This window comes from Erythrolamprus reginae, chromosome 3 (genome assembly GCF_031021105.1).
Source record: "Erythrolamprus reginae isolate rEryReg1 chromosome 3, rEryReg1.hap1, whole genome shotgun sequence".
NCBI lineage: Eukaryota > Metazoa > Chordata > Lepidosauria > Squamata > Dipsadidae > Erythrolamprus > Erythrolamprus reginae.
Genome location: NC_091952.1, coordinates 130,812,132 through 130,840,035, shown reverse-complemented (window position 1 = coordinate 130,840,035; position 27,904 = coordinate 130,812,132). Strand labels below are relative to the sequence as shown.

The 27,904-nt window shown below is 45.8% G+C and overlaps 1 protein-coding gene across 1 annotated transcript in view; it reads left to right on the top strand.

Annotated features, from left to right (window-relative positions):
* ABL2 (ABL proto-oncogene 2, non-receptor tyrosine kinase) overlaps nt 1-27,904 on the top strand; it is a 68,773-nt gene that overhangs the window by 10,023 nt on the left and 30,846 nt on the right. The gene's annotated exons all lie outside the window — the stretch shown is intronic.

Sequence of the window (27,904 nt, the reverse complement as noted above, 5' to 3'; positions counted from 1 at the left end):
GGGGAATCTGGGAGGGAAGATGACGCGCCGGCAGCACAGGGGCGAGGGGTGGGAGGCAAAGCTCTGCGGGTACAGCCCCTTTCGGCCAAGCCTCCCCCCCCCCGCCAAGCAGCCAGGGAAGCCGAGCCGGGCGTGGAACATCGGCGCGGGAGGCAGGAGACGATCGGGCGACCGGAGCAGCAGCGCCGCCGCCGCCACGCCCGGCTCGGCTTCCCTGGCTGCGTGGCCGGGGAGGCTTGGCTGAAAGTGGCTGGAGCCGCAGAGCTTTGCCTCCCCCCCCCCTGTGCCGCCCGCGCGTCATCTTCCCTCCCAGACAAAAAGGCCACCCTTCGGCTCTGCAGTTTCAGTGGGGTTTCCCCGTTGCCCAGGGATTCCTGAACACACCACAGCCACCTCCGTTCGGGCGAAGGAATCCCTGGGCAACGGGGAAACCCCACTGAAACCGGGCGGGTTAAGCCTCCTTCGGCGACTGCGGAACTGCTTGCTGTCAACTTTGCACTGGGCAAAGAACTCTTCACCTCCCGCCAGGCACGGACGAAAGGCGTGGAAGTCTATTGTAGCAGCTGCTACAGCGGAGACATTTTGGGGGGGAGGCAGGAGGCAGGAGATCTGGCCCTTCACTTGCCCTCCCAGCAAAAGGCAAAGCCGCGCAGCTCCCCAGCCGCCAAAGGAGGCTTAACCCCACCCCTCTGTCCCACCCATCGCCCGTGGCCGGCAGAAAAGCGGGGATAGGCAGGAGGAGGTTATGCCGACCACGGGCGATGAGTGGGACAGAGGGGTGGGGTAAAGCCTCCTTTGGCGGCTGGGGAGCTGCGCGGCTTTGCCTTTTGCTGGGAGGGCAAGTGAAGGGCCAGATCTCCTGCCTCCTGCCTCCCCCCCCCCAATGTCTCCGCTGTAGCAGCTGCTACAATAGACTTCCACGCCTTTCGTCCGTGCCTGGCGGGAGGTGAAGAGTTCTTTGCCCAGTGCAAAGTTGACAGCAAGCAGTTCCGCAGTCGCCGAAGGAGGCTTAACCCGCCCGGTTTCAGTGGGGTTTCCCCGTTGCCCAGGGATTCCTGAACACACCACAGCCACCTCCGTTCGGGCGAAGGAATCCCTGGGCAACGGGGAAACCCCACTGAAACCGGGCGGGTTAAGCCTCCTTCGGCGACTGCGGAACTGCTTGCTGTCAACTTTGCACTGGGCAAAGAACTCTTCACCTCCCGCCAGGCACGGACGAAAGGCGTGGAAGTCTATTGTAGCAGCTGCTACAGCGGAGACATTTTGGGGGGGAGGCAGGAGGCAGGAGATCTGGCCCTTCACTTGCCCTCCCAGCAAAAGGCAAAGCCGCGCAGCTCCCCAGCCGCCAAAGGAGGCTTAACCCCACCCCTCTGTCCCACCCATCGCCCGTGGCCGGCAGAAAAGCGGGGATAGGCAGGAGGAGGTTATGCCGACCACGGGCGATGAGTGGGACAGAGGGGTGGGGTAAAGCCTCCTTTGGCGGCTGGGGAGCTGCGCGGCTTTGCCTTTTGCTGGGAGGGCAAGTGAAGGGCCAGATCTCCTGCCTCCTGCCTCCCCCCCCCAATGTCTCCGCTGTAGCAGCTGCTACAATAGACTTCCACGCCTTTCGTCCGTGCCTGGCGGGAGGTGAAGAGTTCTTTGCCCAGTGCAAAGTTGACAGCAAGCAGTTCCGCAGTCGCCGAAGGAGGCTTAACCCGCCCGGTTTCAGTGGGGTTTCCCCGTTGCCCAGGGATTCCTGAACACACCACAGCCACCTCCGTTCGGGCGAAAGAATCCCTGGGCAACGGGGAAACCCCACTGAAACCGGGCGGGTTAAGCCTCCTTCGGCGACTGCGGAACTGCTTGCTGTCAACTTTGCACTGGGCAAAGAACTCTTCACCTCCCGCCAGGCACGGACGAAAGGCGTGGAAGTCTATTGTAGCAGCTGCTACAGCGGAGACATTTTGGGGGGGAGGCAGGAGGCAGGAGATCTGGCCCTTCACTTGCCCTCCCAGCAAAAGGCAAAGCCGCGCAGCTCCCCAGCCGCCAAAGGAGGCTTAACCCCACCCCTCTGTCCCACCCATCGCCCGTGGCCGGCAGAAAAGCGGGGATAGGCAGGAGGAGGTTATGCCGACCACGGGCGATGAGTGGGACAGAGGGGTGGGGTTAAGCCTCCTTTGGCGGCTGGGGAGCTGCGCGGCTTTGCCTTTTGCTGGGAGGGCAAGTGAAGGGCCGGATCTCCTGCCTCCTGCCTCCCCCCCCCCCCCCAAATGTCTCCGCTGTAGCAGCTGCTACAATAGACTTCCACGCCTTTCGTCCGTGCCTGGCGGGAGGTGAAGAGTTCTTTGCCCAGTGCAAAGTTGACAGCAAGCAGTTCCGCAGTCGCCGAAGGAGGCTTAACCCGCCCGGTTTCAGTGGGGTTTCCCCGTTGCCCAGGGATTCCTGAACACACCACAGCCACCTCCGTTCGGGCGAAGGAATCCCTGGGCAACGGGGAAACCCCACTGAAACCGGGCGGTTTGGACTTTCCATTCCTCCAAGTCACTTCGCCGCTCGTGTCCTGGGTAAACCGGGCGGCAGGATACAGGCTTTGAGTTTTTGGCTGCAGGGGGAGGGAGTTAGGAAAATCCTACTTCTCCCCCCGCAGCCAAAAACTCGCAAGGTAAGGTTCGGGGCGGGGCGGGCGGGGCCCTTTTGTGCCAGTCGGGGAGGCGGCGGCGGCTGCAGCAGAGGCGGGCGGGGGAGGCCGGCCCGCCGGAGGGGCGATGCTGGCGGCGGAGACAGGCGAAGTCCCGCCCGCCCCCCGCCCGCTTGGCCCCGGGGGGCTGAAGGGAGCCAGGCGGGGGAGGGCGGGGGCTACTCGGTTCTTCCTCAGCCGGGGGTAGCCGGAGCGCCGGCCAGGCGGGGGCGGGCGAGGCGAGGGCTGCGGGGCGTGCCGGGCTCCAAGTTGCCGCGCTGCCTTTGTAAACCTGCCCGAGGGAGGCGAGGGAGCCCCTTTGTTGGCCGGCGGCCTGGCCGGCCCTTGGCGCGCGGTGCCCGCGGGGACTGCTGCGGCGGGGACTGCCCACTGCCTTCGCCCAGACCAGAGGCATCGCTCGGCTGGGTTTGCAGATCCGCGGAGGCATCGCCGAGGGCGGGCTGAGCGGCGCTGTGTTGGGAGCCCGTGCCGTGGGAGCGGGCGGCTTGGCCTCGCTGCGGCGGCGGCGGCTTTGCGGGTCCTCGCTGGCGGCCTCGCCGGGCGGAGGAGGCTGCGGGGCTTTCTAAAGGGAGGAAGAACTTGCTATCGAGCCTGCTAATGAAATCCAACCGGCGGAGGGTCTGAAATTCCACCCGAGGGGAAATGGGGGAAAAAAGCCCAGCCGGGAGCGCGGCGCCAGGCATTGTTCTCCGGACCCCTCCCGCAGCCTGGAGAGGGAAAGGGCCGCTGCGGGTTGGATTTCATTAGCAGGCTCGATAGCAAGTTCGATAGCGGCGGGCGAACGAGGCGAGCGGCGGGCGAACGAGGGGAGTGGGGGGGCGAACGAGGGGAGCGGCGGGCGAACGAGGGGAATGGGGGGAGAACGAGGGGAGCGGCGGGCGAACGGGGCGAGCGGCGGGCGAACGGGGCGAGCGGCGGGCGAACGGGATGTGCGGCCGCCGAACGGGGCGAGCGGCAAACGGCGGGCGGGCATCAGCGAGGATCCGAGGCGGCGGGGAAGACCCAGGGAACGTTCCTTCGGCCGCCCAACAGCTGATCTGCTCGGTAGCGCGGCAGCAGCGAGGAGCCGAAGATGAGGTTTCCCCGTTGCCCAGGCAAAGGGGAAACCCCATCTTCGGCTCCTCGCTGCTGCCGCGCTACCGAGCAGATCAGCTGTTGGGCGGCTGAAGTAACCTTCCCTTGGTCTTCCCCACCGCCCACACGCAAACTTCACCATCTGCGCATGTGCGGCCATGAAAAAATGGCCGCACATGCGCAGATGGTGTTTTTACTTCCGCACCGCTATATCGCGAAAAATCGAGTTTCGCGAGGGGTCTTGGAACGGAACCCTCGCGAAACTCGAGGGATCACTGTAAAGGGTGATTGATCGATTTATAATTGATTCCATGATTTTACAAGGGACACAGCATAGTGATATTGGTCTGTAGTTGTTAACTAGTGAAGGGTCTCCTTTTTTGAAGATGGGGATGACTACTGCTTTTGACCACAACTTGGGGAGCGTGCTGGTCCTGAAGGATTTTTGGAAGATAATGCTTAGAGGTTCAGCTAGAGCAGAAGAAAGTTTTCTTAGGAAGTATACACAAAGACCATCTGGTCTGACAGATAGAGAAGGTTTGAGGTCACGGATTGCTTTTTCAACGCGGTGTATAGTGAAGACGATTTGTGTTAGGTTTTTTAGTGAGTTTGGAGTGCGATTTGCTGTTGTGATTCAGCCTGAGGCTCCTCAGGGACTGGCTGCGTCTCTGCTGGATCCATGCCCAGAGGAGAAGGACAGTGAACAGGAGGGGGAGGACCAGGCAGACGGGGGAGAGGAAAGTCAGGAAGAGGAGGAGGGAGAGCAGCCTGAGAGTCCCGGGGGGGGGGGCTCTCCCCAGCTAGTAGTCTGGACTCATTGGATGAAGAAGCACAGGCTATAATTGACATGAGACAGCGACCTGCAGCTCAGAGATGGACCAATTAGAAAGGTATTTGTATCACTGAATTGGCAACAGCTGGGTTTGGGTGTGGTTCTCCTCAGCAGGGTTTAAAAGGCAGGCCCGCCCTTGCAGCCTTGTGGAGCGTTATCAACTGGAAGTTCTGTGACCCTGCTTCGCTTCTCGGCGTCTCTGATCTTGGCTTGTGGCCTAGAAGTCTGGAAGACTTGGGGGAGGCGTGGGTTTTTTTATCTCCAGCGTTGTTTTTGACAGCAAGAATCCTGTTTTATTTCATGGCCTTCGTGAAACCTCTGTGAAGTTCCAGCGTGTTCCTGTCTGTAAGAACAGTTTCTGTTACCTGTGTTTGCTTTGAATTATATAAACTGCCTTTGCTTTTTACCAGTGTGTCTGGATTCTCTTTTTGGTTGGTGTTGGCTTCTGGAGGGACCCAGACAGAACATTTGCGAAGATGGGGGATGAGCCATTACTGTTAACAAAAACAGAGCCAAAGAAAGAGTTGAAGAGGTTAGCTTTGGATGGGTCATCAAGGTATTCTTTGTTGTTGGGTCCTACGAGAGGTGGAATAGGTCTGGAGTCATTGAGTTTGTTGTTGATGAAGTTGTAGAAGGCTCGGTTAGATTTGGTATCTAACAAAATAAAATTCAATGGTGAAAAAAATAAGATCTTACAGTATATGTGGTACCTCACTCAATAGTAGTAACCGTGAGAGGGATATTGGAATCCAAGTGCACAACCACTTAAATATGAAACAGCAGCTGCCCAAAAAAGCCAGTAGAGTTCTAGGCTGCATAAACAGAGGGATAGAATCAAGATCTGAGATTAGATAATCATTTTTCTGAAGTGGTGTAGGGTTTCCTGCCTAAGTAGGGGGTTGGACTAGAAGACCTCCAAGGTCCCTTCCAACTCTTAGTCTATTCTAAATGAGATCACGTAAGTGTTAATACCACTTTATAGTGCCTTGGTATGGCCACACTTGGAATACTGCATCCAGTTTTAGTCATCATGATGTAAAAAAATGTTGAGACTCTAGAAAGAGTGCGGAGAACAGCAACAAAGATGATAGGGGACTAGAGCAGTGGTGGGTTCCTCCCGGTTCAGACAGGTTCACCCGAATTGGTAGCAACCCGCTGATGACATCACAATGATATCATGGAACCAGATCGGTTGGTGCTGGTCTGTGGAGGCTGCCATCTTTTTTGGCGGGGGAGGATTTCTTTTCCGGTTTTTTTCTTCTGCGCATGCACAGAAGCCGAGTTTCTGGCACTGCGCATGCGTCACCATCTTGTTTTTGACTTTTTTGGGGAGATTTTTTTCTGATTTTTTGCTACAGTGCTCGCGCACAAAGCACACACACACTCATACGGTGCAGGAGGAAGCAAACTAGCAGCGAATTAACCATTTATAAAAAACGGTATGTCCAGTTTAATCAAAAGAAGGAGTAGGGGTGAATTGATAGCAGTGTTCTAATATCTCAGAGGCTGCCACAAAGAAGTGTCAAGATATTCTCCAAAGCACCTCAGGGCAGGACAAGAAGCAATGGGTGGAAACCAATCAAGGACAGAAGCAACCTAAAACTAAGGAGAAATTTCCATTAGAACAATTAATCAGTGGAACAACTTGCCTCTGGAAGGTTTTAAGAAGAGATTGGATAACCATTTGTCTGAAATGATATAGGGTTTCCTACCAAAGCAAGGAGTTGGACTAGAAGACCTCCGAGAATCTCTTCAATATACATATCTTTCCATCTCACAAAGATATCATTCTGGGGAATGACAAAATGTAATGGAGGTGTTCTTATCAATTTCTTGTTGACTTTTCACAATACATATACATACAAATATTTAAATAAAAATGTTTGTATTCATTTTGTTCTTTTTGAATCAATCTTAATTTACCTATATTATGCAAACAAGTTGGACAAGCATCTTGTGATTTTTTGTAGTTTTGAAACCAATGAAAATACAGCAAAAATAAAAGCAAAAAGTATTGTTTTATTGATTTCCCCCCAGTTTCATAGCACTGTAGCTTTATCATTATAATTAAACTTATTTTATAATATTTTAATTTCATTGTGCTTCAATTTTATATATTACAGTTTTAATGTTAAAAAACTAAGTAATTCTTGAGTATTACTCTGGTCTTAGAGATACATTTTGCTGTCATAATATGCTATTTCTATCTATGACTTGAGATGTTTTAAGGCCTTGTATTTTCTATTTGACTGTGCCTCAGCTTACTTTGTATTGGTCATTGAATACAGTTTATTTACTTCCTGATTTTGCTTTGCTCACAAGGAGCTAAGAATAAATATTAGTTTAAATTCTGATGGATAACAGTTCTCATATGTGAAGGAAGGGTAGCAGATACTGATGGACAAAAAGGAGGCAGGACTCTAGGAAGAAGATTGGAAGTGAAGGTCTTGGCTGACAACTCACATGGTTAACATGGACACAGCTGTAGTGGAAGATAGAAAAAGGGTGATGAGGGATCCTAAAATAGAATAGGCAGTATTAGGTCTGGTGAATGTTTGTTAGCTCATAGGTAATCAGAAATCTATAGGGTTCAATAGCACAATCGTGGGGAAAATGTTGAAGATATTGAACATTAAAGGAATGTTGAAGGTTAAGGTTGAAATGATGTAAAATGAGATTACTAGAAGATCACTACTTAGATCATTGCCAGCTGCTAGTTTTCTGACTGAAAGAGGAAACCTTGCCATTAATACAGGTAGCCCTCAACTTACAACTATTTGCTTAGTGGCCATTCAAAGCTACAACAGCACTGAAAAAAATGACATGACCGTTTTTCACACTTATGATGGTTGCAGCATCCCCGAACACGTGATCAAAATTCAGGTGCTTGGCTACTGATTCACATTTATGATGGTGGCAGTGTCCCTGGGTTGTGTGGTCATCTTTTGAGACCTGATAAAATCAATTGATAAATTCACTTTACAACCATGTTACTAACTTAACAACTGCTGTGATTCATTTAACAAACGTGGCAAAAAAGTTGTAAAATGAGGCAAAACTCACTTAACAAATTTCTCACTTAGCAACATAAAATTTGGGGTCAATTGTGGTAGTAAATTGAGCACTATCTCTACCTGCAAACCCTTCTATGACTTTTAGATTAGAAGAGTATAGTTATTTATTTCTTTATTTAGTTATTTCTTTACCTGCTTGCTTGCTTGCTTAATTACTTACTTACTTATTGGATTTATATGCCCCCCTCTCTGGGGACTCGGGGTAGCTTACATCATATAATACAGGTAGATTTAAAATAGAGCACATGTTTTTAAATTTATACATTAAGTTGCACACCAGTACATGTCTAAGCTGCCTGATTGAATAGAACTGAAAGTTGGACTTCAGAAAAATGCTTTCTTTTATACTTTTGATACACTGTTATATCTACAGAAGGGGAAGAACAGCCTATGAACTTGTAATTGAAATTTAAATCTGATCTGCAGGCTATAACTCTGAATTATAAAAAGGTGGGGGCGACTGTAAATCATACTAGGATTACAAATTTGCAGTGGATAGAGGAAAGCTTACTATTAAGTCTGCTATTGCAGTAAGAACAGACCACAGCATCATTTTAAAATCACCCGGCCCTCTAGAAGTGATCTAGTAGCTTAGTTACAACTTGGCTGAATCTAATTAATACTTTAGAGACGAGGGGTTTTTTTCACTTGGGAAAACTCTGTTGTAATGAACACTATCCATGCTGTGTTTTTGCACTTAAACAGCTTTAATTGTGCTAGACAGTAGTCCAAACCTTGAGCGTACAAACTGTGGCAGGAAAATTAGTTTTTACTTTGATTGGGTTAGCCATTTCCTTTATTCTTTTGCCTTACTCGAATTGTTCTAAAAAATGTCCCTTTTTAATTATTTGTTATCCATGATCCTAGATTTATTTTTATATTTAGTAGTGCACTTAAAGTCAGCTGGAGTTTCAGTAGCATATAAATTTACATAAATAAATAAAACCCATTAAAATGATTCCCAACAAAGATCTGAGTTTTCAATTGAATGTATACTTTTTTGCATTAAACATTAGGTGCCTGTCAAATTTAAAGATAACTGTTAGTTTGTAAAAGGCAAATTAGTAGGCAGCTTTTTGTCCATTATATTCTGTTAGATGTTTCTTCTATATTCTCATAGCCCCCAATATATACACATGTCTTTTTTGTAAAAAAAAAAATTGTCTTACACTCGTAATACTTAATAATCGCAAATAGTTTAGCAAAAACCAGTGTTTATAATAGAAGAATTGTCTTTATTAATTATTATGTATCAACATTTGTGGACATCACAAATGATGTGATACCATCTCCATCTTTTGATGATCCAGAAAAACAAGATGTGACAAATTGTCATTTATTTTACATGCATCCTTTGCTTTTAGTATCAAAATTACATGTGCTTTCAAAATTTCCCACTTCAGTAGGTTACAAATCAGAATTGCTTAGGATCTGGCATGGAAATTAGCTTCATAAATTGATATCCATGATATGGTTTGCCTTATCTAAATCTTGCCTGTTTATTTTGGGATTCCACAGTTCTGAGTCCTATTTCTATCTATACTCTTAAGAATAATAATGAGGAAGGGGTCTTTTAATTGCTCTGTTATTTAATGCTGTTAATTCTAGACCTGAAAAGTTGAAGTAAAGAATGTTACCCAGTATTCCTACATATATTTTCCATTCTCCGTACTGAAGGAGCGGGTCCAGCAGTCACATGGGTTGCTCATGTCCAATCCGGTGGAACTGAGCCTAGTGTTAAAAAAGCTTGCCGGATCCGCCCCTTCTCCAGAATTCGCTCAGTTCGCATATCCTGCGGTTGTATTGTGATAGCTCGTTCAACATTCTAACACCTTCCCTTCGATCCTTTCCTTCAAAGTAGTAAGAATTGTTTTACCATTATTATTTACTTGCACTAATAGCGCCAGCCGTTTGTGGCTCGGCTTTTTTCCTTTGGAGAAGTTGCGGTTTCGTTTTCCCTCGGCGGTTTTGCCGTGTACGATCCCCGCTGCCGCTTGTGGATTCCTTTAATCCTTTGGCCTGGAGGTCTTGGTGCAAGTATTGATTTATTGATTTATTGATTCATTATTGTATATTATTAAAGGGCTTAAGAAATACCTCCTGCGGAGTGAGACGTCTTTCTAGTCTCCTGGACTTAGTCGATCGCTTCCCCTTTAAGAATATTACGGAGCGATTTTTCGGCGCGAAGGCCTTCGCGCCCTTTTTAAATTTAGGCCTCTCGTGTTGGCCTCCTGCCAGCCGCGTAGGCCTCAGTCCACCGCGTGGATCCCGGAGCGGGCCTTGGGATGCCCAGGCTTAATTCTCCACCGGCTAAGCCTCCAACCAGAGTGCCTTGGTTTACTTAATTAAAAAGTTTAGGGAGGCTGGCCCCGCTGGATTTGGGGACACGAACTCTGGGTTTGCCCAGATTGCCCTCAAGTCTCAGCAGCTTCGAGGCCTCGAAGCAGGATCCATTCCTCTTGGGAAGTCCTTGAAATTCTTCTCCTTAATTATTCAGTTATTGGCTCAGCCTTGTCTTCTGTTAATTGTCAGACTATGGCTACTTTTCCCAAGAGAGGCACAACTAAAGGTCCCAGAGAGGCCAGGCCTACAGGCGATGAGATTACTAGTATCCCCCAGGCCTCTTCCTCCTCTTCTCCAGGGGCCCGCCCCTCGACCAAGGTCACCAGGGCCGAGAAGAGAAGGGACCTAGCCCTACAAAGAATCCATGACAAATCAGCAAAACGTTTGAAAGTACAGGCCCAAGTACTCAGTAGTCAAGACCCCCCAGAGGCTTCTAATCTACCTCCTTCTGGGGTCCCTGTGTTATCTCTGGATGAGCCTAACCTAGACAGACCCCAACCTAACCTATGGGGCATAGGTCCAGAGGAACCAGATATTATTGAAGATTCCCCCCAGCCAGGATCCTCCCAGGCCTTTAGGGATTCTTCTGCCTTTCCTGCTGATATTTCTAGTTTACCTCCTGAGTTCCAATCTATTTTTGCTGTGTTGTCCAAGGCCATTGATGCCAAACTCTCCACCATCAATGAGCTTCCCTTACCTCCTCCTCCTCCTCGTCCCTCCCGCCCCTTGGGTTCTTCCCCAGCGGTTAGAGCTCCTATTCAGGATGATTCAGATTCCTCTCAGGACGAATATGAGGATATGGAGGATGATGAGGATCCCTTTCAAGGCCTCTCAGATGATGAGGAATCCCAAATAAAGGTTCCTTCTCCAATTACTATTTTTCCTTCTCAATTATTCAAATCTCTCCTCCTCAAAGCTAGAATTTCTACGGGATTAGCGGCCCAGGAGAAACAAGCCTCCACTGCCACTGATCCCCCGGAGGAGAATTTACCTTACTTCACAGAGGAACAGGAGGATAACGAGGTAATTCCTATGCCTAAATTGTTTAAAGATGCTTTACTCAAACAGTGGGATTTCCCAGCCTCTGGCCTTAATCCCTCCACCAAGGACAGAAAGTTGTACAAACTTTCCTCTTCCTATGAAGAGCTTCTATCCTTTCCCAAACCGGATGAACCTGTCAAGATCCTTCACTCGGCAGCGGCTGTGCCAGGCGAAGCGGAGGAAGTCCTCCGCCCAGAGGACAAGCGGATTGAACAAATGCTCAAAAGAGGATTCACCGCAGATTCCTGGGCCATTAAAAGTTCTGCAGCAGCTTCCTTTTTCTCCAGAGCCATGCTTCTGTGGCTTCGCCAACTTCAACAGCATATTCCTCCCGATGACTTGAGAGGTCAACAAGACTTCAACAAGGTCTTTGCAGCTGCCCAGTACGTGGCTGATGCCACCTTGCAATCTACTAGATTTTCTGCTAAGTCTATTGCAGCTTCTACAACGGCAAGAAGACTCCTATGGATTCGCCCTTGGCAAGCGGGAGTACGCCAGAAGTGGCAGTTATCCCAGGGACCCTTAAAGCGCGACCTTCTTTTCGGTGATCTTCTGGATCCACTCCTCACGGAAACCACGGACAAGAAGAAAGTTTTGGGTCCAACCACAAAAAAGGCTACCAAAAACGCAGTCCTTTCGTCGCCCAGGGCGCCAGCAAGATCAAGCGGCGTCCTATCAGAGATCTCCAGGTCAGTATTCCCCCCGCTTTCGTTCCCAAGGTAGGAACTCCAGGGGCAGAGGTTTTCGCTTCCAAAGGGGAGCGTCCTCTAACAGGGCTTCAAAAAAACCTAGATGGTAATCTTTCCTCAATTCCCATAGGGGGTCGCCTAGCCCATTTCGCCTCTAATCGGCGTCTCACCTCCAAGGACCCCTGGGTCATTGACACTGTTCAAACAGGTCTTCTTTTAGAATTTATTTCTCCTCCCCCGAAACGTTTTATTTCCTGCCCTTCTCCCAGGTCCTCCTCAGATTGTAACCGTATGGAGGAGGCCATTTCTCATTTATTGTCCATCAGCCATTCAACCGGTTCCTTCCGGTCAGAAGGGCCTAGGTTTTTACTCCATCCTATTTATGGTTCCAAAGTCCTCCGGAGGTTGGAGAGCTATTTTGGATTTAAAGAAGCTAAACCTATTCATCAAATATAGGAAGTTTAAGATGCACTCCTTATCTTCTATTTTGGCCGCCATCCACACGGGAGATTTCATGGTCTCCTTAGACCTCACTGAGGCCTACCTCCACATTCCTATAGCCAAATGCCACAGAAAATTTTTACGTTTTTCCTTTCAAGGCAGGCATTTCCAGTATAGGGCGATGCCATTTGGCTTTTCCTCGGCCCCTCGGGTCTTTACAAAGCTCTTGGGGTCCCTGGCGGCCTATATCCGGGCGTCTCCCATCCACATTTTATGTTATCTTGATGATATTTTGATTCATGGGAACTCCCTAGAGAAAGTGAAAACAGACCTTTCTGTCACCATGTCAGTCCTTCAGGACCATGGATTTTCCATCAACTTTGATAAAAGTCACCTCCAACCTTCCACATCCATCTTACACCTGGGATCCATTATTAATTCAGAATCCTCCCAGGTTTTTCTCTCTCCCGAGAGAAGACTCAGTATAAGGGAGTTAATTTCTAACATTTTATCTAATTCTTCAGTATCCATAGTAACTCTGTCATCCCTTTTGGGGAAGATGGTGTCATGCATAGGCATCATTCCCTGGGCTCGCCTTCATGCTAGGGAACTCCAGTGGCTCCTATTACCCTTTCAGAGATCGGGGCACAGCAACTCAAATCGTCGCATTGTCATCCCACCAAGTGTTCGCAGATCCTTCAAGTGGTGGAAGTCTCCGGCCATGGACAAAGGATCCCCGTTCAGGTGCCCGGATCAATTTGTCATCACCACAGATGCCAGTCTATCGGGATGGGGCGCCCACGCCCAGGGGATGATAGCCCAGGGCACGTGGTCCCCGGAGGAAGCTTCCAGGCCAATCAATTGGCTAGAGTTAAGAGCCGTTTCCCTGGCTCTGAAGCATTTCTCTCCTCGCATTCCCAACCGGCACGTTCTCATTCTCACCGACAACATTGCCACAAAAAGCCATATCTGCAGACAGGGGGGCACGAGATCCAAGGCCCTCATGAGGGAGGCCCTCAAGTTAGGCCTTTGGGCGGAAAAACATCTTCGGTCGCTCCTAGCAGACCACATCTCGGGGAGCCTCAACGTCCAGGCGGATTGGCTATCTCGAGCAACGATAGACCCAGGAGAGTGGAATCTCCATCAAGACCTGTTCCATCAAATCAGCCTCAGATTCGGCCTACCAATCCTGGATCTCTTCGCGACCAATGCGAACGCCCAACTCCCTCGCTTCTTTTCCAGATTTCCATCCCCGGGAGCGGAAGCAATCAATGCCCTCCGGAGTCCATGGCCTCCAGGCCTACTCTACGCATTTCCTCCAATTCCAATTCTCCCGGACGTGATTCACAAGGTCCTCACCGAGAGGGCCCGAGTAATCTTAATCGCCCCTCATTGGCCCCGCCGGCCCTGGTTCGCGGATCTCCAACAGCTGTCCGTCCAGGACCCTTGGCGACTCCCCGTTTCGGGGGATATGCTGCGGCAGGGGGCTTCATTCCATCCAGACCCGGAGTGGTTCCACCTCACCGCCTGGCTGTTATCAGGAGAGACTTAGAACTGCGTGGTCATGACCCCGATTCAGTGGAGGTCATTTTAAAGGCCAGAAGGGGTTCGACCAATCGAATCTACGACCACACGTGGTCCAAGTTTCACCAGTGGTGTCTACAGGAAGGTCTCTCCCCTCTGTGCATCCCCATACACAGAATCATTTCCTTCCTTATGCAAGGCTTCCATAAAGGACTTTCCACCAGCACCCTCCGGCGTCATCTGGCAGCCATTTCATCTGTCCTAGGGGGTCCCCGCAGACAGCATCTCCGATCCTTCCCTGAAGTTCAGGAATTCCTCAAGGGCATAGCCAACCTCAGACCTTCCAAGGTCCACAGGTACCCATCCTGGGATTTGCCACGGGTTCTCCATTCCCTCACGCAGGCACCATACGAACCCTTAAAATCGGCGTCCCTCAGGTACCTATCCTTTAAGGTAGCATTCCTGGTGGCTATTACCTCTGCACGACGCATTTCGGAGTTGGCTGCCCTCTCGATCAGGCAGGACCTTTGTCAATTTCATCAGGACAAGGTAGTCTTGCGACTGGACCCCACCTTCTTACCCAAGGTCAGTTCCATGTTCCACAGAACTCAGGATATTGTCCTACCATCCTTCTGCCTCCAACGAGACCATCCCTTGGCAATTAGATGGCACACCCTGGATCTTATTAGAGCGCTGAGAATCTATATCCAACGCACTGGACCCTTTCGGAGGTCAGAAGCACTGTTTATAGCCTATCACCCCAGAGTCATGGGTGCCAAAGTGTCTTCAACAGTAATAGGCCGTTGGATCAGAGGGACTATATCTAAGGCCTATGAATCGGCCTCCCTCTCAGTCCCAAGGAACATCACAGCGCATTCCACCAGAAGCGCAGCCACCTCGGCCGCTTGGGCGACTCAAGCCCCGTTGGAGGAGGTCTGCAAAGCAGCCACTTGGGCCTCGCCAAATTCCTTCATCAGGCACTACAAGATTGATGCTTACGCTTCAGCGGACGCTGCCTTCGGCAGAAGGGTACTCCAATCCGTTATCTCACACGATAGCAATCTAATCCCTTCCTAGGGACCATCTCTTGGGTATGTCCCATGTGACTGCTGGACCCGCTCCTTCAGTACGGAGAATAGGCGTTGATTGCTTACCTGAACGCCTCTTCTCGTACGGTGAGCGGGTACAGCAGTCACTTCCCGCCCTTGTATGTGTCTTCTTTACCTTCTATAATCCTTTTTCCTCTAACAATAAGAGTTGAACACTACAGAGCTTCACAGCTGAGCCTAGTCTATGGATTCGCGAATTCTGGGGAAGGGGCGGATCCGGCAAGCTTTTTTAACACTAGGCTCAGTTCCACCGGATTGGACATGAGCAACCCATGTGACTGCTGTACCCGCTCACCGTACGAGAAGAGGCGTTCAGGTAAGCAATCAACGCCTATTCTCTGTAAGACAGGGAAAAAGGGTTTGGAACTTTTTGCATCTATTATTGACTGACTGCTGCTTGTTGCAATTTCTGAATAGGGTGGTCCTCAACTTGCTTGTCTTTTCAACTAGTTGCATGACTGTAAATTGCAATTTTTTTGCTGCTTTCTGGTGGTTTTTGTCAGGTGTTTCAGTTAACAACCACTCTATTTGCTTAATGACTGAGAAAAAAAATCAACTTGCAATTTTGCAACCCAGTAGAGCATATTTTGTGTGTTTGTGTGTGTAGGGGGGGATGTTTGTTTTTCTAGAAATAAAGATGAGAATGGGAGAGGAAGGCTGGGAGGGGGTGAAACAGAACTGCTCTAATTTTCATTATAAAACAATCCCAACTCTGGAAAATGATATGAAATTGCGCTGCTGAAATTTGGTAGCAAAGTGGCTTAAGTTTCATACTAAAATTTTCAAGTTTAAAACAAATAGGAACCAAGAGTGCAAAACCTCTTGGGAGTTTTTATATTCATTTCTTCCTTAAAACTCACTAAGACTTCAAATTTGCTAAATAAAGTTTGACTGAATCCCACAGTATCATCTTAAACTTCTTTCTGGTGTAAATTTTAAATAGTGTAATACAGTGGCTCATTCCTTGACAAGAAATAATGTCCATATGGTTTCTGAATGATAATATATGTGAAATAAATGGGCAACTAACTACATTACAAATCCCTTGAGGTTTTTTTCTGGCAGGGCTTGTAAACCACAAGACAAGCATTGTGTTAGCATTATCTGCTTTGGAAATTTCATTGCAACTTTTAAGTGGGACAGAAATAACTACCTTGACATTCAAGATTTTAAATGTTGAATTATTGCAATCAGTTGTGTTAAAATTAAATTTATTTTTCATTCTCTTTAGAATATACCAGAAAATTGAAAAATATGAAAACCACTAACTTCTTTTCGTTTCGAACTTAGAGTTGTTCTCCAAGCCAGTATATTATTTGGAGAATGCCAGGAGCCTTGTTGCAAGACCTGGGGAAGACCAGAAGCTTTCCAAAAGATTATAAGAATGGTGTGCTTGATTTGCAGAATGAATGGTCTCACAATTTGGAAAATGAGGTCTCCTGAAGCATTGCAAGAATGGGGCACTTTGATTTTATAAACCATTATTGTTATTTGTCTTTTTCTAAAGAAAAAATTCAGCCACTGAGATCTTTCTTTGCAGCAAAATTGCTCTACTTCTCTGATCATTTTGATTAGTCTTTTCTGTGATGACCTTTTAATTTCTTTTGGCTTCCAGTGGTGATCATCCAAGTGGTGCATGCTGTGGGAAAGGGCTCCGTACCCCCAGCATGAATTTCTGCAGTTGGGTGCCCATCCGGGGTATCGCAGATCCCAGAGAGATCTGAAAATTTGTGGGGGTCACTCTGGGGAGTGAGCGGGTGTGAAGTAAACATCTGTTCACTCAGGAGAAACACCCCCCCTTGAAGCCATCTAGAAAAAAACTGCCTCATTTTACAGGTCCAGAGTGAAGACAGCCACACAGCAAGAAGCAGAAGAGGGACTTTTATAATGAAGATCACAATTCAGAAATTAAAATAGAGATGGGATAAATGAAAGGAGACATAAAAATATAAATGATAAAATTGAAAAAATTCAAAATAATATAATAGAAAATGAATGTAAAATAAAAACAGTGGAAACAAAAATGGGACAGACAGATAAGAAAGTAGAAATTATGGAGCAGAAATTAATAACAGTTAACAAAGAGCTTCAAGAGTCCATTATATTCTTAGAGGTGGAGAGGGCTTCCTACGACCTAAGATTCCAAAATATTTAAGAAGAAAATGTAGGTGAAAAGATGGCAGAAATTTTAGCCGAAATGATGCAAACAAGACATGATGAGAGATATAGATGAGGCCTATATAGTCTACACAAATTGTGCAAAGAGGCATAGATTGCCAAAAGAAACAGATAAAAAATTCACAAAAAGAATAATTAGGGACTACATCTATAAAAGAAACAAGAGAAAAACATTCACCTATAAAGATAGAGAAATAATAGTTTTAAAGCCGACCCCAAGAGGGATCCGAAACGTGAGAAGACAATACCAGTTATTAACATCCCACCTTATAAAACACAGAGCCATTTAGATGGCTGGTGCCAGAAGGTATTTTAGTAACCTGACAAGAAAAAAATACTAGATTCAATTGAAAAGGTACAGGAGTTCTAGGAAAGATACTTCATGATGGTAGGTGAAGAGGAAAATAAGGAGGAAGGTAAAGAAGAATTGGATAGTGCAAGTAGGGAAGAAGTCACAGAGGAAAAAGAGAAAGATAAAATATTTTAAAAACGCAGGAAAAAGAGATGATAGAACAAGATTCCATAGAATTGGTTTTCTCCAGGTCCCGTCAAGTAAACAGTGTTGGCTGGTGGGCCTGTGGTGAAGGACCTTCTCTGTGGCTGCCCCGGCTCTCTGGAACCAACTATTACCTGAGATCCGGCCTGAATGATATGCATCTATGTGATTTTTTAAACTGTTTTTAAAAATCGTTTATGATGTTTTCAAATATATTTTTTATATCCTGTTGTAAGCTGCCCAGAGTCCTTCGGGAGTTGGACAGCATAGAAATACAGTAAATTAAATTAAATTAATTAAATTAAATTAAACAAGAGGAATAACAAGTGGGGTAGTAAGAGAAACTAGAGCTACAGGAAAATAACACAAACAGAAAAAGGAAAAGATCTCCATTAGTATTAATAGATTCAATGCATCAAAAAAGAGAAGCAACATTATTATAAAACTCACAAAACCTGATATAGAAGTAATATTCTTATAAGAAGTCCACATCAAAAAACAGCAAACTATTGGGGGGGGGGGGAGGAATATAAAGATGCATCAAATTCAAATTAATATGAATTCTACAATAAAACACACAAAAATAATAATACAATTACAATACAAAGAATTTCACATAATTGGGAATTCTAATGTAATAGCAGATATCAAAAAGATTTTTTATTTTACTTGGATAGGAAGCTTTCCTTAGATTTTCGTGGTCTGTTTTATTCTTCATTGTTTTTCAAACATTGCTGTAATGTTGTTTTTTATCTAATACAGTGGTACTTCTACCTAGTTAAGAACTTTTCTAGATAAGAACCGGGTGTTTAAGATTTTTTTGCCTCTTCTTAAGAAACATTTTCTACTTGAGAACAGGAGCCTGGAAAAATTTCCCAGAAAATGTGAGAGCGGCATGTAAGACCGAATTAAGTTCTTAAATTTCCTGCCATTCCCCCTTTAATCCCGGCCATTGCGGGCTTTTCTGGGCTGACAGAGGACTCTTTCAGTGACGCTTAAAGAGACTTTGGCAGTCCAGAGCGAATGAAGCATTTTCTTTTATCTGGATGCTTGGAGAGGGAATAAACCACTTCGCTGTGGTGACTCCCTCACGTACACCTGGCACGAGGTTGCCTCCTAGAGCATCTGGGCATGGAAAGGCAAAAAGGGTCACTTTGCCCCTGCCGGATCAACTCAGCTTCAGCCAAACCGAGGAGTCACCACAACAAAGGAAAGGCATCAGCTACAAAGCAAGCAAGCGAGAGGAGAGGGGAGTCCTTCAGCATGGGAAGGAAGAAGGTAGCAGCAGCAGCCACCGCCGCCTTTCAGTCAAAGGAGTGGGAAGTTCCCCCCTCTCGCCCGCCTAGATTTCTTCCTCTGGCACAGTGTATGGGAGGCAGCCTTGTACCGGGTGCATGGGAGGCGCAGGCTCCTTCTCCACGGCTCAGAGTCCCTCTTTTTTTTTTAAAGCCTTAAAGATTTGGATTTTTTTATTCACCTCACCTCACCTTCTTCCTTAGGCAGCGTCTGTCCTCCTCCTCCTCCCCCCCAAATTCCGAACTTTTATTTCTTTTGCATTATTTGTTTTTACATTGATTTCTATGGGAAAAACTGCTTCTACTTACAAACTTTTCTACTTAAGAACCTGGTCACGGAACGAATTAAGTTCTTAAGTTGAGGTACCACTGTAGTTGCCTGAAATACTTTAACTTCCGCACTGAGATCTTTACGTTGGCTTCTCATTGCCTTTGAGATGAAATATGAACTATGTTTTAGCTGTTAAAATGTCCTTGTACCTCAAGTATCTTTATATATTGCTGCCTCTGAATACAGTATTTACCGTATTTTTCGCTCCATAAGACGCAGTTTTTTTCCTCCCAAAGTAGGAAGAAAAATCAGCCCCGTCTTATGGAGCGAAGATGCAGGCAGGGAGGGGGGGGGGAGGCTGCGAACTCGGAAGCGCCATCCCGCCGGCTGGCTGGCTAGCTGCTGCCTGGCCCCCTCCCTCCCGGAGGAGGGTCTCCCTCCGCACCACCAGCGGCGCTCCCCCCGCCAGCCAGCCAGCCAAGCCCCACGCCCGCCAGAACCGGCTCCTCACTCTCCCCCCGCCGCCCGCCGCATTTGCAGGAGGTGGGGAGGGTCGGACGGCCCGCCAAGGCCAGGAGGGACGCCGCTGCCCCCCCTTCCCTCTCTCCGCCCGCCGCTGCGCCTCCTTGACGCCGAGAGGAAATGCCAGCAAAGGCTTTTCTCAGCAGAGGTCTTCAATGTCGGGGGCGCACGGGCGGTTGCGCGCGCTCCCTATCTCCCTGCTAGCCCACTCGGAATATTCAAAATAAGAAAAGCCTTTGCCGGCAAAGGTTTTTCTTATTTTGAATATTCCGAGTGGGCTAGCAGGGAGATAGGGAGCGCGCGCAACCGCCCGAGCGCCCCCGACATTGAATATCACCTTCGCCGGCCCCGTCACCGCTGAGAAGAACGGAGAGAGAACGAGAGTGAGTGAGAGCAACAGACAGCAAGATAGAGAGAAAGTGAGAAAGAGAGAGTGAGAGAAAGGGGGGGAGAGAAAGAGATAGCAAGAGAGAGAACAAGAGAAAGAAAGAGCGTGAGAAAGAAAAAAAGAGAGAAAGAGTGAGAGAGAGAGAAAGCAAAAGAGACAGAAAGAAAACAAGAGAGAGAAAGTGAGAAGAAGAGAGAGAAAGAGTGGGGAGAGAGAGAAAGAGAGAGGGGGAGAGAGAGAAAGAGAGGGAGAGGGGGAAAGAGAGAGGGAAAGGGGGAGAGAGGGGGGAGAGAAAGAGAGAGGGAGGGAGAGAGAGGAGATAAAGGAAGAGGAGAGAGAGAAAGGAAGAGAAAGAAAGAAAGAGGGATAGAAAGAGAGAGAGAGTGAGAGATGCTCAGTGAGCCTTTCTTTGAAGTTGCCTTTCTTTCTTTCTTTCTTTCTTTCTTTCTATCTCTCTTTCTTTCTTTTTCTCTCTTGCTCTCTTGCTCTTTCATTCTTTTTTCTTTCTCTTGCTTTCTTTCTTTCTCTTTCTTTCTCTCCTTCCTTCCTTCCTTCCATTTCTTTCATTCCCCCTCTCTATTTTTATTTCTCTTTCATTTTCTTTCTTTCTCTCTTTCTTTCTTTCTTGCTCTTTTTCTTTCTCTCTTTTACCTTCCCTTCCTCTATTTCTTCTTTTCTTTCTCCTTCCTACCTTCTTCCCTCCCTCCCTCCCTTCAGTCCTTCCTCTCTTACTCTCCCCTTTCATAAGTTTCCTTGCTTCCTTCCTCTGTTCCTGTCCCTTCCGCCTTTCTTTCTTTCTTTCCTTCCTTCCTTTCCTCCCTCCATTTCTTGCTTTCCTTTTCCTTCCTCCCTTCTTTCCTCCCTCACTCCCTTCTTTCACTCCTTCCTCTCTTCCTCTCCCCTTTTTGGCTCAAAATATTTTTTTTCTATTTTCCTCCTCTAAAATCTAGGTGCGTCTTATCAGCAGGTGCGTCTTATAGAGCGAAAAATACGGTATATATTTATATCCTGTCTTTATTATTTTTACAAATAACTCATGGCCACAGACATATCCAACACATGTTCCTCCTATTTTCCCCAGAGCAATTACCCTGTGAGGTTTGTTGGGCTGAAAGAGAGTGACTGGCTCAACTATAGGTGACTGCTTGTTTAGCTAGACAGTTGGGATGATCTTCAGTTCTTGGGTGATTCTATTAGGATTATTTATATTCTTCCTAGCATTCTTTACTTATCCTACCAACACATTGAGGAACCACAATTAGGCTTGGAGGGTGTGCAAAAGTATACTAAAATTTAAAATTAGCAAAATATTGCTAATTATTTTGTTTTTCTTGTAATTATCACAATTATTTGTGGGATTGTAGGTTATATTTCTAGTCATTGTAGGGTATGAAAAAATAGGATTTACATTGGTACATAATGAATAAAGATATGGGCTCTAGTGTTTGTGTCCTATTAGAATCATAACTAGTATGCTGCTTACTGTGTTGTCAAAGGTTGTTTTCACAAAGATTTTATATTTCTTAGGAGCCATCAGCAGTATGATGCAATTGATTTCTTCAGAGGTGGGGGTATATAACAACTAAATAAGCAGAGACTTTGCTCTGTGTTAATATTGGCTTTCCCTGTGGTTTTCTTTTTGATTTTCTTCTTGGAGTGTATAGACAACTGAATCTTAAGACTGGTAAATTGCAAAGGCAGGTGTGGTAGAGACAAATGTTAGTGGGGCCTCTCAAGACAAACAGCTGATACTGGGCTGATAAATCTTTTATGGCATTCCACTTTCACCAAAGGATGGAGTGATGTAATAGCAGTCAAGTTAGCTTTCATTTTGTGTGGGAGGAAGGTTCTTAATGATCAATGACATGTCTTGAATTAGGATGAATGTGAATGAGATTTTTTTTCATGATTTACAGAGGATAGAATACATAATGTTTTAACTGGCTGTGTTGTAAACTGCTGAACAGGTGTGTGCCTTTTGTCCTGAAGTAAAGCCAGGTATGGAATATTTAAAAGCTATTTGAAATGAAGGTGAATAAAATCCAGGTCATTTTAAGTCATAGTTTAGATTTTGAAACTTTTTTTATGTGCTTCCTGAACAGTCACGTATGTTAATGGCTTATTATGAAAATTAAACTCTTAATACATTTGAATCAAATAGGCATTTGTACAATCTAACAGTATATTGACACACATACTTCATTTGTCTTTTTCCGCTGGTTAATTATAATGGCTTGAAAATACAAATGTTTGTACATGTACTGTACTATAATATTAATAGATTTTATATTTTATATAAATTTCTATTTAAGGCTGCATTGAAACAAGTATTAGTAAAATGTGTATGACCACCCATTCAAAACAATATCAGATGCTATATACTACCAAAAAAAAGAGGTAAAAACATCAAACATCAAAAGATAAGCAACACAAAAGATTTAGCATATCTCATAGGACAAGAATATTGCTGTTGATCTCATGATTGGTTAATCTCCGACCTTTCATGGGCATTTTTAAATGTTAGAGTGGAAGCCATAAACTCTTGGGGGGGGATGGGGGGGGATGGGGCGAAGGATACTGTTCCAGAGGACAGAAACAGATAAAGAACGCATATTTCCTGAGTCAAATGACATTGTTTTATCAACTGTACTTGGAGCACACCAGTGATCAGATCAAAACCTGTGACCAAGTGGGTCATTATTTCAGGGATATTTCTTTACAAGATTTCTCAATGCCTTCAACAATGATGTAACTTCTAATATTCTGTCTTCGCTAGAAAAGTACATTTGGAGATGTAACTGTTTTGAAAATAACAGTACAGATAGTCCTCAACTTACAACAGTTCATTTAATGACTGTTCAAAGTTACAATGATGTTACCAGATATCATGGTTAGCGGATATTGAAAGCCACTGAGAAAGTCAAGAAGACAAGGATGGTTGCCTATCTTGTGCCCTCCAGAGGTCATCTGTTCCTCTGACCAGTGCCATCTGAGGACTGTACTTTGGCTTGATCCTAGACTGAAAAGAGTTAATCTGCTTCATCTAGGCCTGTCTGTAACTATTGTATTTTTCAGTCTATAAGTCACATTTCCCTCTCCCCCCCAAAAAAAAATGGGTGGAAATTTCTGTGCGTCTTATAGAGTGAATGTTGCCAAAGCCCCACCCAAACATCAGCCTTCAGCCTCTGCCTCCCAGCAATTTGCCTCCTTGCAGCAAACAGCAAACCGCCTGATCAGCTTCAGCACAGTCTGATTTAGCACGAGCAGCTGATTGGTGGTTATCAGCCTCCTGGAATACCACCAATCAGTTGTTCCAGGCTGGGGGATCACTGCCACCCATTGCCACTGCCACCTATCGTTGCATCCATATGTCCCATTTTTAGATTCTGCACATCCCGTTTTTGGTCCATTTCAGGCAGTGGGGATTGCCAATTGGTAGTGATAGGTGGCAGCAGCCCAAAAATGGGACATGTAGAGGCCAAAAATGGGGTACGTGGAGGCCAAAAATGGGGCATTCATAGATGGTGACAGGCAGTGGCGATGGGGAGAAGTGATCCCTGCAGCCTGGGACAGCTATGGATGGTATTTCGGGAGGCCGTTCCAACCGCCAATCAGCTGCTCGTACTAAATCAGGCTATGCTGAAGCTGACCAAGCTGTTTGCTGCAAGGAGGCAACATGCTGGGATTTCTCCCCCCTCCCTTGTTTTCCTCCTCTAAAGCTAATGTGCATCTTATAGTCCGAAAAATACAGTAAGTACCAAGTGCCCTCCCAACAATCTTCCCTAAAATATACACACTGATAACAGTGCAGTGGTAGGTTGTGCTCAATTTACAACCTTTTGCTTAGTGACCATTTGAAATTATGACAGACTTCTCCAAATGATACTTTTGATCCAGATTTGAAGTTCTGGCATCCACCCTTCAGGATCACACAATTGCATTTGAGTGCTTGGCAGTTATCCCTCATTTACAGCCAATTGTTATGTCCTGTGGTCATATGATCATGACTTACTATGGGTTTTCCCCCCATAGTATCTGATATCTGGCAAAAAAAAATGCCATTGTAAACAACGGGTTCATATAATGATTGTGGCATTTGCCTAATGACCAGGCTATGACCACTATGTTTATTTAACCACTGCAAAAAAAAAAATCATACAATCAGATTTGGGCACATGATGATCTATTTAATAATGTGCATGACTTATGACTGTAATTCTGGGCACTATTATGGTCATAAATGGAGATTAGCTGCACTGAATCTTCATGATATACAGCCTAAAATAATGGGTAAAAACTATAGTTCTTCCATTTGTGGTGAGAGACGTCCAGATGCATTTGTGTCGAGCCATAAGCCAGGCTTCCTGTGTTGTCTGAATGCAATCCTGTATCAAGTTGAAAGCCAAGCAAATTTGACAGCTGGTGTTGGGCATTTGTCCTTTGCTAAAAACAAAAATTTGTAGCTCATGAAGAGTTCAAACCAAAATCATGATTTAATTTTATGCACACTAAAAATATTGCTTGTCAATATATGTTAACCGTTAACTAAGGGGAGTGTGGAAATCTTTTCTATTCAGCAATCTTAATTCTAAACTATGAATTACTTTCATTATTATATCTTATCAGTTTGAGAAATGTTTGAATGTAGAATTTGTTCCTTGCTTCCTAGCAGTTGGGAAAGTTCCATGTCTCCTGTTTCCAGTTGCTAAAAAGAATGCTTTGCTCATTGCTTCCCCTCCCACACCAACTGTCTTGCCTTTCCTGTTGGCTTATGTTCTTTTCAGTAGTATGCAGAGCTTGCTATGAGTTTTGGATTTGGGAGAGTGGTTGGATTGGCTTTCTGTGAGAAGCAGTATGATTGTGGAGATAGTGCTTAAGTCAATTTGTTTTGACCAAGAGTGTGATGAACAACTTCACTCCTTTTCTGAGGAGGCATCTACCTCCAATTGTCTTGATTTGAAAGGTATGCTTCAGAAACAATATTTTGCACGGCTCCTATTCTACCACTGCATAAAAATGTATGTTTCTCTCTTAAAGTTCTTGAAAGGATTAAAAGTCTGTTAAAGTTTGATTTACAGGGATTTTACTGGCTCCGAACGGAGGATGGGCAATTTGCCATTTTTTAATTAGTAATTAGTAAACATTGTTGAAAGTAATACATTAGAAGAAACATTTGTTTCAATTGTAATTATTAAGACCTTTTAACATTATTTTTTCCATTAGATCTGTTAGAGATTTTTTTTTAAAGAGATTAAAGGAGGAGATAAATCTGTCAGCCTTTGAGACCACCTTTACTTTGGGATCTTCAGGGCTGCCACACTTAGAGATCTGGGAAACTGAGAGGGGGGAATTGCATGGAGTGGCATAGATAACTAGCCATAACCAATGTTCCCTCTAATTTTTTTCAGTGTGGGCGGAAAGGTATAGTGTCTGAGTGGCAGTCCCCTTGGGACTGGGCAGCATAGAAATAAATAAATAAATAAATAAATAAATAAATAAATAAATAATTCGCTTCTTTTTTATTAAAAGAAATTAATAATTAAAAAAACCCAAAATCCATTACTATTAAAACTAAAACAACCAGCAAAACTATTAATAAAAACAGGTGAGGGCTGGGTTTTTTTTTCTGTTATTATTTAAGTGCTTTTACCATATGCTTTAAATCAAGAGTCACTTCTCTCTGTTTCTCTGTCTTTCCTGTCATTCTCTGCCGCAATCATTTTCTCATTTCTCTTTTTTTCTCTCCTTTTTTCTATCATTTCTCTCTCTTCCTTCCACTCTTCTCTCTCTCTCTTTCTTCCTCTCTCTCACTCTCTTCCTTCCTCTCTCATCTCTCTCTCTCTCTCTCTTTCTTTCTTTCTTTCTTTCTCTTTCTCTATCTCTCCCCCTCTTGCTCTCTCTCTCTTTTTCTCACTTTCCCTCTCTTGTTTTCTTTCTCTCTCTCTTGCTTTCTCTCTCTCACTCTTTCTCTCTTGTTTTCTTTCTCTCACTCTTTCTCTCTTGTTCTGTCTCTCGTTCTCTCTCTCTTGCTATCTCTTCCTCTCCCCCCTCTTTCTCTCTCTCTCTTTCTCACTTTCTCTCTATCTTGCTCTGTTGCTCTCTCTCTCTCTCTCGTTCTCCGGAGGCCAGCGAAAGTGATTTTCAATGCCAGCGAAGGTTTTTCTTACTTTGAATGTTCTGAACGAGCTGGCAGGGGGATGGGGAGAGCGCGCGCCTGCCCGCGCACCCAATATTGAAAATCACCTTCACCGGCCCCCGCTGTAAGAACGCCTGCCCCGCCTCTCCTGCAGCCCCCTCACTGAGAACCCGGGACAAAAGCGCTCTCGGCGAAGGGACTGCGAGAGTGGCGGGGTGGGCATTCCGGCTGAGGGAGGAGCCGCGCTCCAAGGTGGGAAGCGGAGGAGAAAGATAGGCGGATTGGGCGGGGGGGGTGGGGGGGGCAGCGGCGAGTAGCCAGGGGCGCGAGGGGGCTAGAGGTGTGGGGGGGCGGGGGCGGCCGCGGCTCCGTGCGCACCCTTGGAAAAGGGTGCACGGGGGGCATTTTGGGGTGCACTGGTGCAGGCGTGCGCAGCCTACAGGGAACATTGGCCATAACAGCATTATTTTCTCTGGGAGCAAAGGATATTTCAACCTGAACCTGGAGTGGCATGACTAGGAGGCATCTCCAGTTGGGACGGTGGAGTGATTGGACTGTGTGATGGACATGTGGGTGCAAGGGAAGGGACTTTGACTTTCCTTTGGGTGGTGATAACCAGGAGATTCGGGTTTTCCCAGATGTGCCAATATGACATCTCTAATAAAGTAGAACTTTGAGGAACTTGTAGGCTCGTATTCTTCTTTTGTTGGGAGTGTTACTTGGGCATAATCATTGAGATATTTGAGATTATTGTGATCTTTTTGCTTCTTATTATAGACAGTGCCTGTAATTTTTGTTTGGGGGGTTAAACTAAAATTATATTGGTCAGTCTTGACGACCTGTGATAAATCTGGGATGAGAAAATACAATCATTCTGATTCTGCTTGTTGTCTGTTGCATTCTGGATCATCTCCAAGAATTCAGAATTTTTTACATTTGATTTCAGTTGATAGACCTCAGCCCTCCATTAAGCAGCTATCTGATCTCCCCATAAAGCCATTAGAAAAGATCATCCACTGGCATGTGATAAGATATAATCAGTACAGGTAGTCCTCAACTTAATAGAATAGAACAGAATTTTATTGGCCAAGTGTGATTGGACACACAAGGAATTTGTCTTAGTGCATGTGCTTTCATTGTACATAAAAGATATATTCATCAAGAATCCTAAGGTATAACACTTAATGATAGTCTGGGTACAAATAGGCCATCAAATCATATTAGGAACCAGTCAATATAAATTATAAGGATACAAGCAACAAAGTTACGGTCATACAGCCATTAGTGGGAGGAGATGGATGATGGGAATGATGAGAAGATTAATAGTGCAGACTTAGTAAATAGTTTGACAGTGGAGAGGGAATTATTTGTTTAGCAGAGTGATGGCATTTGGGGAAAAACTCTTCTTATGTCTAATTGTCTTGGTGTACAGTGCTCTGTAGCATCATTTTGAGGTAGGAATTGAAACAGTTTGTGTCCAGGATGTGAGGGGTCTGTAAATATTTTCATAGCCCTCTCTTTGACTTGTGCAGTATACGGGTCTTCAGCGGAAGGAAGGTTGGTAGCAATTGCTTTTTCTGCAGTTTTTCTTAACAATCATTCAAAGTTATTACACACTTGTAAAGTTGGGTTTATGACCCAGATTTGAAGTTCCATTAGTTGGGGGCCCTCCCTAGTTACATGACCAAATTTCAGGTGCTTGGCAGCATAGCATCATTAGCAACTATGACCATGTTTGGTGATAGTTTTGCTGAAAACCAGCATTTCCGATTTGTGCCCATAGCAGACTGAATGTGGTTAATGTCTGCTGGAAA